The 13,092-nt window shown below is 41.8% G+C and overlaps 1 protein-coding gene across 1 annotated transcript in view; it reads left to right on the top strand.

Moving 5' to 3' along the window:
- The window catches only part of nrxn2b (neurexin 2b), a 435,854-nt gene that overhangs the window by 695 nt on the left and 422,067 nt on the right, over positions 1 to 13,092 (top strand). The gene's annotated exons all lie outside the window — the stretch shown is intronic.

The following is a 13,092-nucleotide window of genomic DNA, read 5'->3' as shown; positions in this document are numbered from 1 at the left end:
AATAAGAGCATCCTACCGCGACTGGTGACAGGGAGCAGCTGCGGATGTGTTAATGTCCAGACGACTTGTGCGGGATTATTCACACAGGTCCCCGACACTCAGTCCGAGGAATCGCTTTCATTTCAGAGCTCTGTGGGTTTAACTGCTGCAGGGATGGATACCGATGATTCCGCTGATCCGTTTAGCTCTCCTTAAAAAAATCAAAACAAAAAGAAAAAAAAAACCCGCATATGATGTATGCTACTTTAATCTGGAGTGTTTAAGCAAAACTCCCTTTTTGCGCGCAAATGACTGACATTTGCACCTTTCGCTTCACGAGTCATGAATTGAATCCTCCTTGTAATAATCGTGAAGTCATGTTTCAAACACAGCCCCCTGAATAGTGCGGTATGCCAAATTAGGCCACCGGAGGGTAAGATGGTCTCTTTACCAGCTGCGGTCGCTTCCTTTTCCGGAGAAAAAGGACGGCAGTGACCGGGACTCGTCACTGCGCCCGGTTTGTTTGTAAAGTGTCTGGTAAATTCAACCTGCTTTGATGAGTTAGACATGCTCCATACGCAGGACTTTGCCGCGCCGAGGCACGCGACGGCTGCGCCACGGTGTCGCCAAAACGCCCACTGTGATGCGTAACGGTGTCTTCACGCACAATTCCCAGAGCAGGCGCGTGATTACCAACAATGATCGAAGAAAACCTTCTTAGGAAATGAGTTGGGTTTGGATCGGTTGTGCTAAAGAGAAGCGATTGAGGTGAGAAGAGACGGACGGATGGATGGACGGACGGATGGATGGATGGATGGATGGATGGATGGACGGACGGACGCCACATGAGGAATAGCCGTCTGTGTTTGCACCGTTTTCCATCAACACATGATCAGCATGGCAACTTACACAGAAATTCAGCACACAATTTTTTTGTGCAATTTGCGTGCTGAATTTCTGACCTTGCCCAAATTGCGCTGAGTGGAGATCTGATAACAGCAGAGGAGGTGCTCAGTGTCTGGCTATATCCAGGAATTCATCACAGGAAGGACTTGAAGGAAGCAGTAGCTCCGTTTCCATTACAAATGTGCCCGAAACTTTGTCGAAAAAAACACAATTTCGCTATTGTGTTTATTATCTTTCTTATTTTATAAATCAAATAAGAAATATTATTAAAATGACAGGTGAATAGGTTTGTTCACATACCACGTTGTGATCCAGTTACTTCCTGTCCTCTTATGCTTCGTGGTTTGTGCCAGTGGCAACATCCGGTTGTTGATCATGTGACTTGAGTGATGCAAAACTGTTTCCAATGCAGTTTTGCAACATAAACCAATTTTAATGCGGCCGAAACCACCACCTCTTCCTACCGCCAAAACATTGTATCAAAAAACGAGTTTCCATTAAGATCATTTATTTACAAAATGTCAAATTGCATAATTACACAGTCAATGGAAATGCAGTTAGTGACAATGTAGTTGATGCCAACTTTCTTTCTCGTCATGCAGGAAATCCTATTCTAAGTGACAAAAAAAAAAGCTTCAGTATCAAACCAGCAGTTTATGACCAAACGTCTGCCTTGAAGGAGCATCACTTGAAGTTCTCTCAGATTGTTAAACGTTCCTAAATTTGACTCCCATGTTGATCTTGTGGGGAAGACCTGCTCAGGTTCTGATGCAGACACCGTCAGCAGGAACTGAGCCTGCATGCTATGTACTACAGTTCCAGTTTTGCTCTCAGGGGAGCTTTCAGTGCTCTTCACAAAAGGTGTTTAACACGGCCTTTGTGGGTTGAAATGAATTATAATAATTGCAAATTTCTCTGCAATTTGAATAAATTGTTATGCAGCGAGAGCAAAGAGTGGATTTGAGGTCCTGTGCTGTTCTTTGTTTTGCCTCAACTTTCTGACATCGGCTTTTCAACGACCTATCTGAATATGAATTTGTTTTTTGTTGGGGTTTTTTTTATTTTTGCCTAAAATGTCACCGTTTGGTATTGAAACAACATTGAAGTTGGCATTTTGTATGCAGCTGGGGGAGGAAAGAAAAAAATCACCTTTTCAACTGTGTGATTTATTCACATCTATCTGGTTCATGTTGTGTGTTACGCGCTCTAACGGGCCTGGCCTTCATGTGATGAAAGTGAGACGTCCTGTTTCACAGGGCGCAACCACAAATCTTGGTTTGTTTTGTTGGAACCTTATGTGGCAGATGGATCATTTTTAACATTTTTCCACTAATATGTGTCAGGCATTTATATTTAGCCTGCCCTGAGTCAAAACATTTTGCTGTTCTTAAACCAGCAAGTCTTTTGGAATGTATCTCCACCAGTTTTGCACATCGAAAGAATGAATATTTTTTTCTCATTTTAACTCCTGAATACACTTTGATCATTCTCTGGCATCTGCCAGAGCTATAGGGTGTATTTGTGTCTCCTTCATGACTTTTGGAAAACTAAACGTGATTTCTATTGGCCTTCTTCATTCCACTCTTCCGTAAATGACAGATTAGTGGAAATTATGACTAATATTTGTCCTGTAATCAGATTTTCCTTGCCCTAGCCTGATAGGTTCTCAGTTGTGTCACTGTCTTTCCCTCAGATGATTGGCTTGAAGAGTTCTCTGCATTCAAAGCTGGGATTATTCTTCTCTAGCCTACCTCTGCTTTATTTGTGTCCTGTCTCACCATGTCAGGCATACTTTATGGAGAAGTCTGCTGCCTTCATATGCCAGAGCGTATTTGTGAAGGCAGCCAAGATCAAGCTTGCAGAATTGATCTTGCAAGCTTGTATTGTAATTGTGCGGTTTCTTTATTAAATCATAACTGCATCTTGGATCAAAGTAGACAGGCCATGTCAATAAAAGAATAACTTATATTTGTACATACTTGTACACATACTTGCCGTGTGTGTCAGAATTTGTCACCTGGAGGTGCAGCGATGTTAGAATGGTATGAAGGGTGGAAATCTAGCAACACTCAGCACCTAGGAGCAGCAGGCCTCAGAAATCCACTCCAGTCCCAGTCAGACAGACACCAGACACCCCACAGGATAATCCTTACGGCTGACACAGAAATAGGACCGCAGGAAGGCAAATGTACCAGCCAAGCCCCCCTTACTCAGCACCCAGGGTACATTGGCCAATACAGGGTAGGTGTGTTTTGGCATGTTTGATGATTGGGAGCCTATACATCCCAAGAAGGGACAATCCCTGGAACAGCCAACTCTCTGGGCAGGTATTCCCTGCCGGAGTTAAGGATGGAGGAAGGCACCTGGTGACATAGTCCTAATGAGGTCATGTGGAAATTATTACCAAAGCCTCACCCACAGCAATTTAGTGCCACCAAAAGAGCCTTACCACAACACCACCACAGCTCACAAGACCATCCCCATACTTCTTTTTGTCTTAACTGGTGGGATCAGTGCAGAAGCAGAGGTAAAACAGAAGAGAAGACTATGTCTAGTCTCCCTGAGCCAATCATCCCTGGGGTGTGTATACTTCAGTGCTGAGCTGAGACCACACTGCATGATTTACTTGCCCCAGTAAGCTCACTTCATTTTTGTTAGTCTGTGATCCAGTAGAAGGTCACAGTTTTTGATTGTGTACCATCCAGTCTTTCAGCTGTGGAACTCCAGACATTCCAGGTCTTTTTTCATTAAAATAGAGCTCCAGCTCTATGTAGGTGGTGTTGTCCTGACGACCCCAGACTTCGAAAAGTAACACCTGTGACACAAACACAATTCAACGGAACAAGCACAAAAACGTCTGGACCTCATCTTTGGACCATTGTGATGTTGCCAATTTTCAGCACCAAATGGGCTCAGTCATTTTTGTGAGTTTTTACAGTGGATCTAAATATTGTAAAGGAGTCACTCTTGTGATGGAACCAGTTAATCCACCTCGTAGTGAGTAATCAGCAGTCTTCAGACATAGTGTCTTCCTCCTGGCTTAGGAGCAAAGTCGGTCCTGAAAAGAGGCTGGAACCATGTAACCTTTACTAGAGGGAAACCCAACAACCAAGCAGGGCCCAGTTTAGCTGTGCTGAGTAGATGCCGCTGAAAAGTTTCCTGAACTGATCCTGCTTTAAACTTCTCGACGACTTTCTCCCTGACCTGTCTGCCGGGTTTGTCGGTTTCCACGATGATGTTTGTTCGCCAAAGCTCTCAGCGGTCCTTCAGAGAGCTACAGAGATCAAATTAAACCCACGGAGGTAAAATGAATGATTAGTAGAGCTCTGAATGCAGCTGGTTGGGTTTTTATTCAGGGTTATTAGAGCAAAGACCGCTGAGATAAATGCACACTTCTCAGAATTTTATAAAACGTTTTGAATACAGTTTTAATTCCTGTCTTATTTGCAATAATGCACTACTTTTGTTTTGGTCAGTCAGATAAAATTACTTGTTGAAGTTTGCGGTTGTGACGTGAGAAAACGTGAAAATCCAAGGAATGTTACCGACTCTGGAAAACGCTGTCTGTCCAGCCGGTTGTCTTGACGACCTGCAACCTGTAGCCTTTGAAGACGGCGCCTTATGTGTGGACTATCATGCAAAACAGAGCAGTGCCACTTATGGTCAATGATTTGATGGAATCATTTGTGACTGAGATGGGAAAAGATGATAAACAAAACACCGTGGCGACGATCCAATGAAGCTGTTTAACCTCCCTGCTAAAAAAAAAAAAAAGGTCACCGGATTGAGACATATATCAGTTATTCTGGCAGGAAATTTGTCACTGAGTACGTCAAAGTGAGAGTCTCTCCTGCAGGCAGAGCCAGAGGAAAAGACAAAAGTTTTCACATGATGACATCGGTTTAATTCAAAGCCGACTTGTGTTTTTATTTTATTTTTTTTGAAACAACTTGCCTGTGGTTCGTCTAATTGAGGAGGAGTTGTGAGACTTTCAGAAATCCTGGCTCCGCGCCACGCACTCCACTGTACGCCACAAAGATTGAGTCATGAATTCATTTATCAGAGCTCGCAAATGCATTTGAATCTTATATGAGGAATTCTCTTTCTTCCCTCAAACGGTTGGAAGTAATGTAATCCCAGCCCCTTTTTATCATATCTGAGTAACCCTAAAAAAAGAGAGAAAAAAAGCAAGCTCTGCTGCTGAATTAATAAAGACGTGCGTTGTAGCCTCCAGTGAGAGCTTGATGTGAAATATTTGCATTACCATATGGCTCAGCTTTGAACAGGTTCAAGCGAGCCTTCTTATTTTTATTTTGTTCCGACGCTACAGCGTTTGTAACGTCGTACAGAAAGCAGATCTAGCTGCTGCGTGAGTCGGACAGAAAGGCCTTGTCTTCCAGCTTTCTTGGCTTCCTCTCAGGTGTCATCTCCCTCAGGTTGCACCCAGTCTAGACCTGAGAAAGCCTTTGACCCCGGGAGTCTTTCGGTGCCAGTTAATGTTCCTGGCGTGGCGGACATGTTTAGCACCTGCTGGGGAGCTGCTTAACCTGAATTACTGCTGAACAGAGGCAGCTGCTGGCTGGAGCTTAAAAATATCACACCTTTCCCTCTCATTAGGAAAGGGAACTGTTGATTATGATGATGATGATGATGTATTGTGCTTACCTGAAGAATGATTCCTCTTGGGGGACAGCTGTGAGAAACGGTGGCCAAATGTTGTGAACTTCGTTCAGCTTCAGTTTGCGGCTGGTGTACCCCGACCCCGTGACCCTGCATCATAAAGCAGGGTCATATCCATCCACAAAGGGCCTTACAGAATGATTCAGGCCTCTTGAGCTTTCCCACATTTTGTCATTTTATAACCACAACACAAAGTCATGCAGAATTGTGAAACGGTTTTCACATTTCAAAGGGACAGTATTATGTAAAATCAACTTTTCTTTAACCTTTTTCATCATGCTATAATGTTGTTCCCTCATCAAAATCATACCTGCACATGCAACCTGTGCAAAACGCTAGCTCTGAGCTTCCGCCTCACAGAGCATCCTCCATGACTCAGCTCCTTCAGACTAACCAGCAGCAATTAGCAAACACCTGGTGAAACCGCTGCATCTGCTGAGCTCACTATGGAAGCAGCTTCTCAGGTAAAAACGTTGACCATATACATTTCAGAAATAGTGAGTTTAAAGCAACAGATTATATTTTAACGTGTTAAATTACAAATTCACATTTTTTTAAAAGTCATATTTGGTTTGCGCAACAGTTTTATGGCGTTAACATAGTTACTTGATAGTGCTATAAAATGACACTAGGTTTCTGGAAAATACATACTGTCTCTTTAAAATGTTGGTCTGGACTCTATATTGAACTCCCTAAAGTCAGTACTGTGCTCTGATCTAAAGCATTACTTTCTGTTGATGATCTGCCCAGTCTGGAGCCTTTTGGCCTCAAACACATGTTGGATGCAGCTCCATCCGCCTTCCCATCAACTCCTAACTGATTCTACAACAGTGTGATGTTACCAACACAAAATGGTATCGGTTTATAGTTTCTGTCCAGGCCTACAAAGTGGCTTTTTGAATATCCATCCATTTTCTTCACACCCTTGTCCCTTAATGGGAGGGTTGGTGGTGCCTATCTCCAGCTAACGTTCCGGGCGAGAGGCGGGGTCACCCTGGACAGGTCGCCAGTCTGTTGCAGGGCAACACAGAGACACACAGGACAAACAACCACGCACACACACTCACACCTAGGGATAATTTGGAGAGGCCAATTAACCTGACAGTCATGTTTTTGGACTGTGTGAGGAAACCGGAGTACCCGGAGAAAACCCACCATGCACAGGGAGAACATGCAAACTCCATGCAGAAAGACCGGGGCCAGGAATCGAACCCAGAACCTTCTTGCTGCAAGGCAACTGCGCCACTGTGCAGCCCGTTTTTGGAATATGTACAGTTGAAAATTGAAGTTAGGAAAAGTGAAGGTTTTTAGAGATTTGTATTTCTGCATAGATAAAAAAACAAAACAAAACAAAGCAAAAAAAACAAAAAAAAAACTGAAAAACTTTGAACTGTTTAAAGTGTTGCATCATCTGGACATTTACGTCCAGTTCTAGCACATAAAAAATGGCGACTGTATTGAATCTTAAAGTGCTGGATCTTATTATCAACGAGTCAATAATTCTGAAAGCTTATGCAACTTCTGCATGGAAGGTGTTAGAAAAATTTGTCTAGAGAGAAATCACGAGTTTGTCTCTTTTTTCTTTATTTTTTACTCATTTTCATGCATACAAGTACATACAATCAAACATGTTAGTCTCTTTTTGATCTTTTTATTTTCGCACTTTAAAAAAAAGAAATATTTTATTTTGAACAGACAAAAAGTAAAAACAAGAAAAAAAATAAATAAACAAATGATCATGTCCAATGGACATGCAATTTCATTTTATCTGTTCGAAAAGGAGCCGGTAGAAGATACAAGATCTTTTCTGCCCCTTTCATACTCAACTGCTAAACATTTAAATCTCCAATCACCAGAGTAACTTAAATTACTTCCACATTACATGCCACTTAAATCTCACATTCTCCTCCTTAAATGTGCAATTATTAATACATTGTTAATATAATCAATAGCAGTTTTGGTCTTTGAAACTAGCCAGCAAGGACACGTTATGACTTAGTGTGTCGTTCATGAGAGACATACTGTAAATGATGCAACGTACCAGGTCAATATGTCCTGTTATTCTGAAGCTAGACTGTCTAGAAATATAAAGTCAAAGGGCAGCAAATGACTGAATGACAATCAAATCAATTATTTAATTTAAAGAAACATTTTTCCAACAGTTTGGCAGATTTTTCCACTGTTTTGCTGCTGAAAGGTTCAGTTTTTGCATAATTTTTGTACTTTCTGCAGCATATATTGTTCAGCTTTCTCAGACATGTAAGGTTAGGTTAATATGCTTCTCCCATTTGACCTCCGGCCTGTACATGAGTTGTCCAGGGTGTGCCCATGTTTTTCAGTAATTGAATTTTGGAGATAGACACCAAGTTTCTGAAAGGATTAAAGCTGCATACGAAGTAGCCCGTTAGCATCCAGAGTAACAAGTTAGGATGTAGATATCGCTTGGTGAGCTATCGTCGTTTTCATAAAGAATTCAAGCCGAGCTGAACTGAAGCCAATGGGGGGCATCCCTGGGCGTGCCACCAGCAGAGACCGTCGCGGCTCTTGTTTCTGTTTTCATCTTCGCCGCCCACCTTCTGTGTTGCATCTCAGCAGAACAGCTTGGACGCTACGAACGGCGCTTCAGTCATCTGACCCCTGGCAGCGCTTCAGAGATCCGCGAGCTTTTTGTCCGAATATTTAGACGAAAGCTAAAGAGCCTTCTCACCTCTTCCTGCATGCTATTAATAAACTCACTACGCATCACCACTTCTCCCTCTCCATTCACCCTCTGAAACCGGGCCTAACGCTAAGGATGAATGAACGGAGCAACAGGGGGGCACCTGGGAGCAGATGGAGGTCATGATATTGAGATAGTGTCTGCTGCTGTGTCCACGCAAATGCTCACCCCTCCTTCACAGAGTGATAGAGAAAGAGAGACAGAGAGAGAGAGAGGCGACTATTCCACAAGCCACAATCGTTGCACGGAGACCTCCATGGCTAATTAAAATAAAAAGAAAAAGGTGGTTCTGCTTCGTTTTGGTGTGGTAAACTCGGCGAACCTTAATCAGGCCTCCCTTCCCATCGTTGTTTTGGGGTTTTTTTGCTGATATGTTTGCAGACGGGACGTGGCAAAGGAACAGGGAGTGTTTCCCTCGACGGGACTCTCACACGGAGAGCCAAGGACGTCGGCTGAGCACAGAGGGTCAAACAGTTACCCAGCGCCGTCCGCTCTGCTGGAATGAGCTCATAATAGAGAACTGCCGTAGAACGATGACCGCTGACAATTTTTAATAATTCGGTGTCCACAAAATAAAAAATACATTTTTTAAAAATGTAGAAGATGAGAAAAAAAACAACATTGGGCACTCAGCCTCAATCCCACTTTGCTTTATTGCTGTTTTTGGAGTTCTGTGTTTTTGGCTTTCTAGCACCAACTATTTTCATCTCGCTTATTGAATTGTTAATTTTTCTTTGTGGAATAAGTGCTGCTGCTCAAGCTTTTAGTAGCCTCTCTAATGTTGATGTATATCCCACCCAGCCCCACCTCCTCACCCCTTCTTCGCCCCCCCCCCYCTCTCTCTCATCGTCCTATTTGTCAGGAGCAAATGAAGCCCCGTGTCACAATCATGGCGATCTGCCACTTGGGCTGCCACTTTACACGTTTGAAAAGGAGAAAATGCAGAGATGAAATGTGTGAAGGCTAAATGTGTCAGAATAATGGGAAAAAGAGGTGGAGGTGGGGGGGGGGTTGAAGGGTGAGGACAGTTAGAGAGCGTCGCTCGGCTGTTCCAGTCCAACCAGCAGCTTGGTGAGACTGACTGAGTGGTCGCTAAGGTGTTTGCTTCTGGTTGCTGAAGGTGGATCAGTAATAGTTAGTCACCCTGAATGAGGCCTGACCAAAGTACAAACGGTACAATTCCTCATTTCTCTGAATTGCGCAAGGATTTATCTAGGCCCTGTTCACGAGGATGGCAGGACAGCGAAACGGCCTCTCGTTTACACGGTAACCATGTTTTGGTTGGACCAAAACACAAAGGTTTGACAACGGGCAAACCAAAAGTGTGTGAAAAATGATGCCGTGTGCGTTATGTATGACTGGCTTTCAACAAAGGCTACTGCTTTCTACTGCTGACATAGAAAGAAATTCCTGTGTTCAACCGCACTAGCTTGTGTTGAACATAAAATGAACATAATCATAATCAGGTGCTTAGAAATATGCCATAATTTGAACTAATTTTGATTAAAACGAGTATATAATATCTACAGAATCAATAGTGTAAAATATTCATTAAAATTTTTTTTCTGATGATGCTGCACTGTTTGTAGAGCTTTTAGATTAACATACTTTTTTTCCTTTTTAGTCAGTCTGTTGCTTTGTTCTGTTTAGGTTTTAAAACAACAACCACCTTATTTCTTAGTGAATCACAATGATGATTCTATAAAATAAATCTAATTTCTCCTAAATTTATCTGCCAGGGAAGAGTCTGTTTCCCTTGGCAACACAAGGTCAAAGGTCCGCCGATTCTCTGCTTTAGATTTAGACCCAAAAGGAGAAAAACAGGGCTGTTGCTTTCAAAATAAAAGCTTGTGTTAAAAAAAAATCAAAGCCGATTTCTGCATATAAAATAAGCCGATTTCTGCATATAAAATAACTGCAAACACAGAAAGATAAAAAAAAGGTTCCCAGATTCTATAAGTTAATTTGTAACAAAATATATTTGGTAAATCTCAGGTTTGAGACAAGGCTTTTTCATGAAACAGAAGTAATTGTTTTTAATTTTTTTAGGGTTGCTGGAGTCCCCCTGAGGTTCCTGTTGTGTTCATGGCTGTTGTTGCTCTTGTATTAAGCTTCTTTCTTTTGGGTGATAAGTTGTACAAGCTTTCAAAATCTATACGAAACCAACTCATCAATATGAATTGATTTTTATCACCTGGTGTAAACACTGTGTAGCTGATTCAAAATATGAATTATTTAGAAGTTTCTCATGCAATTAATCCTGTTTTATCAGGACTGTGTTTAAAGCTTTTCTAACAAAAGGGTGAAAACACGGATGGTTGTGATGATGTGGGCTGTGAACAGACCCCCTGCCTCCATGCTGCGCTTTAGAGACGCAGCTCCTCCGTATCAACTGGGAGGTAATGGAGCAAACAAAGTGCAGTCTGATTATAACTACAAATGTGTTTTATTCTGTTGAGTACTAGTAATTAAGATAAATATTTCAAAGTAGAAACTTTACTGGATGGAATTTGCTTTTGATGTTAAAAAAAAAAAAACCCATGTGTAGCGGGTACCAAGGTTCTGGACCGGTTAGCAGCAGATGATGAAGCTGAAAAACAGCATTTAAGTGAGCACACAGGAGATGCAGTCTGTGTTACTCCAATTTCTCTCAACTTATTTATTAAACAAACCAGCTCATTTTACTGTCAATGCATTCCCATTAATAGTTCAGTAATTTACTGTATTTATAGTCTATGTAGACATATTCCATCATAAACATCATATTTTGTCCCAGTTCCCTGTATGGTAACATATACCTTCAATTCACCGCACTCTACATGCATATCCAATCACACAGCGACATTTCATGGGCACTACTGCGCTGGCATAAATACCTTTGAATGCAAACTACTTTAAGTGAATGCATTAAATCACTGCTTAAACCTCCCAAAACTGTGTCCAGAACACAAACAAACCATGGAGCCTGAAAACAGCACAATAGTCATTCCATAGAATATATATACATATCCCCACTTCCTTTACAAGCAACCACTGTTAGCAATTCAGTGGCTGCACCCTCTAGCCCGCTCTTTCCCGCCGCTACAGTCTGCTAACCCGCTACAGTGTGCTAACCCGCTACAGTGTGCTAACCCGCTACAGTNCTAACCCGCTACAGTGTGCTAACCCGCTACAGTGTGCTAACCCACTAGCATCACGACCTGCTGGCTACCTCTTCTAGCCGCTGCTGGCTCCGAAACACAACAAAACCCGTCCTGTCTCTCTCAACACATTTCCACATTTCCCCAAACATTCCCCGAACAGTACCAAATAATAAAGTACTTTGTTAACATAAACTTGAGGGTTATCCTCACCAGAAAAACAGCATTTAAGTGAGCAGACGGGAGACGCAGTCTGTGTTACTCCAATTTCTCTCAACTTATGAGAAACGGCAGAGCAACAGGCAACTCAGAGTCCACATGCGCCACCTACCGGTGAAACACTGTTGTTGCACCCATCGTCATTAATCCCATAAACAATTAACATTTTATTTCCACTTCTGTGGGCACACACCAGTGGAAACACATGGAAACTGTTTTTCCCAAGTTCAATGCCTCCTGAGAAACAACTGAGTGGAAATGTTTCAGTGGCAGCAACTGATGAGAGATGGCCACGAAAAATGTGGAAACTCAAAAATACTACTTTTATTATTAAGCTCACAGAAAGCACCATGAATAAGCACCGGCCACAGCACTCTGGTGTTATTTGGTGTTAAAATGTTATTTAATTAATATAACAAATGTTGCTATTTCCACTTGAAATAAGCCATAATGAAGCTCAAACGAGCAGTGACATAAAACACTATTTAAAAGAAAATTTCACTTTCTATAATGTTTGTGGTATTGTCTGTGATACATTCAGGCTGCGAGAGAGGGAGAGAAAGCAAGACTTCCAGCATAAAATTAGAAGGCTTACAATAACTTATGTTTTGTGTCTTTTTAAACTTTTAGCCTCTTGTTATAATACTTGCTGGGTTTGGAAATGCTGGCAGCTTTTTTAAAATTCCAGAGTTAGTAAAAGGTTTTATATTTTCGAAGAACTGCAAACAGAGGCTGCTGTTTCTTTAACTTTGTTGTGTCAACTGCAATAAATAACAATCTCGTAACTATGAAGCCGCTTTGAAATGTCGACTCCATAATCTTTGTGTCTTTGTTTTGAAATATTAGTAAAAACCAAAAACATACCTGATAGAGAGCAACGCAGCAAGAGATGGAGTAATTTAATTGCTTACTGCTATTATTGGGGTTTCACTTTAATTTCCTACTTTCAAAAGGTGCCTTAAACATATCTGGCGAGCGGCTCAGGACCTGCTGTACAAATTCAGCTAACCTCTCGTCAAAAACAGGTCATAGTTGGCATGACTGCCAGATTTATCAGCCAATCAAAAGTGACATACAATGACAGTCTGAAAGTAAAACAATTTCTCAAATGCTAAATTTAGCAATTGAATGCTAAATTGATGGCCATTCAATGATGTATGCTGTTGCCTGTATTTTGTTAAAATATACACGATATATTGCTTGATATGCATTGTTGGCATTGTGGGGCTGCATTGTTGCTTTACTTGGCGTATTTTTGTTTATTGGATGCCTGTTGCTTGGTGTGGTGCTTAGTTCTTGCATTGTCCTGCACAACGTGTGTATTGTTGAGGTTTAGTGAAGGCCCTGACTGAAACCCCAACGGCCCGCCACTGGAAAACATTAAGTAAATAAATACAATACTATTTGTCTGTATTTCATCAGATGTTCTTGTGCTCTCATTCTCAGTCT

This window comes from Poecilia reticulata, linkage group LG18 (genome assembly GCF_000633615.1).
Source record: "Poecilia reticulata strain Guanapo linkage group LG18, Guppy_female_1.0+MT, whole genome shotgun sequence".
NCBI classification, from domain to species: Eukaryota; Metazoa; Chordata; class Actinopteri; order Cyprinodontiformes; family Poeciliidae; genus Poecilia; species Poecilia reticulata.
This window is presented reverse-complemented; position numbering and strand designations above follow the sequence as displayed.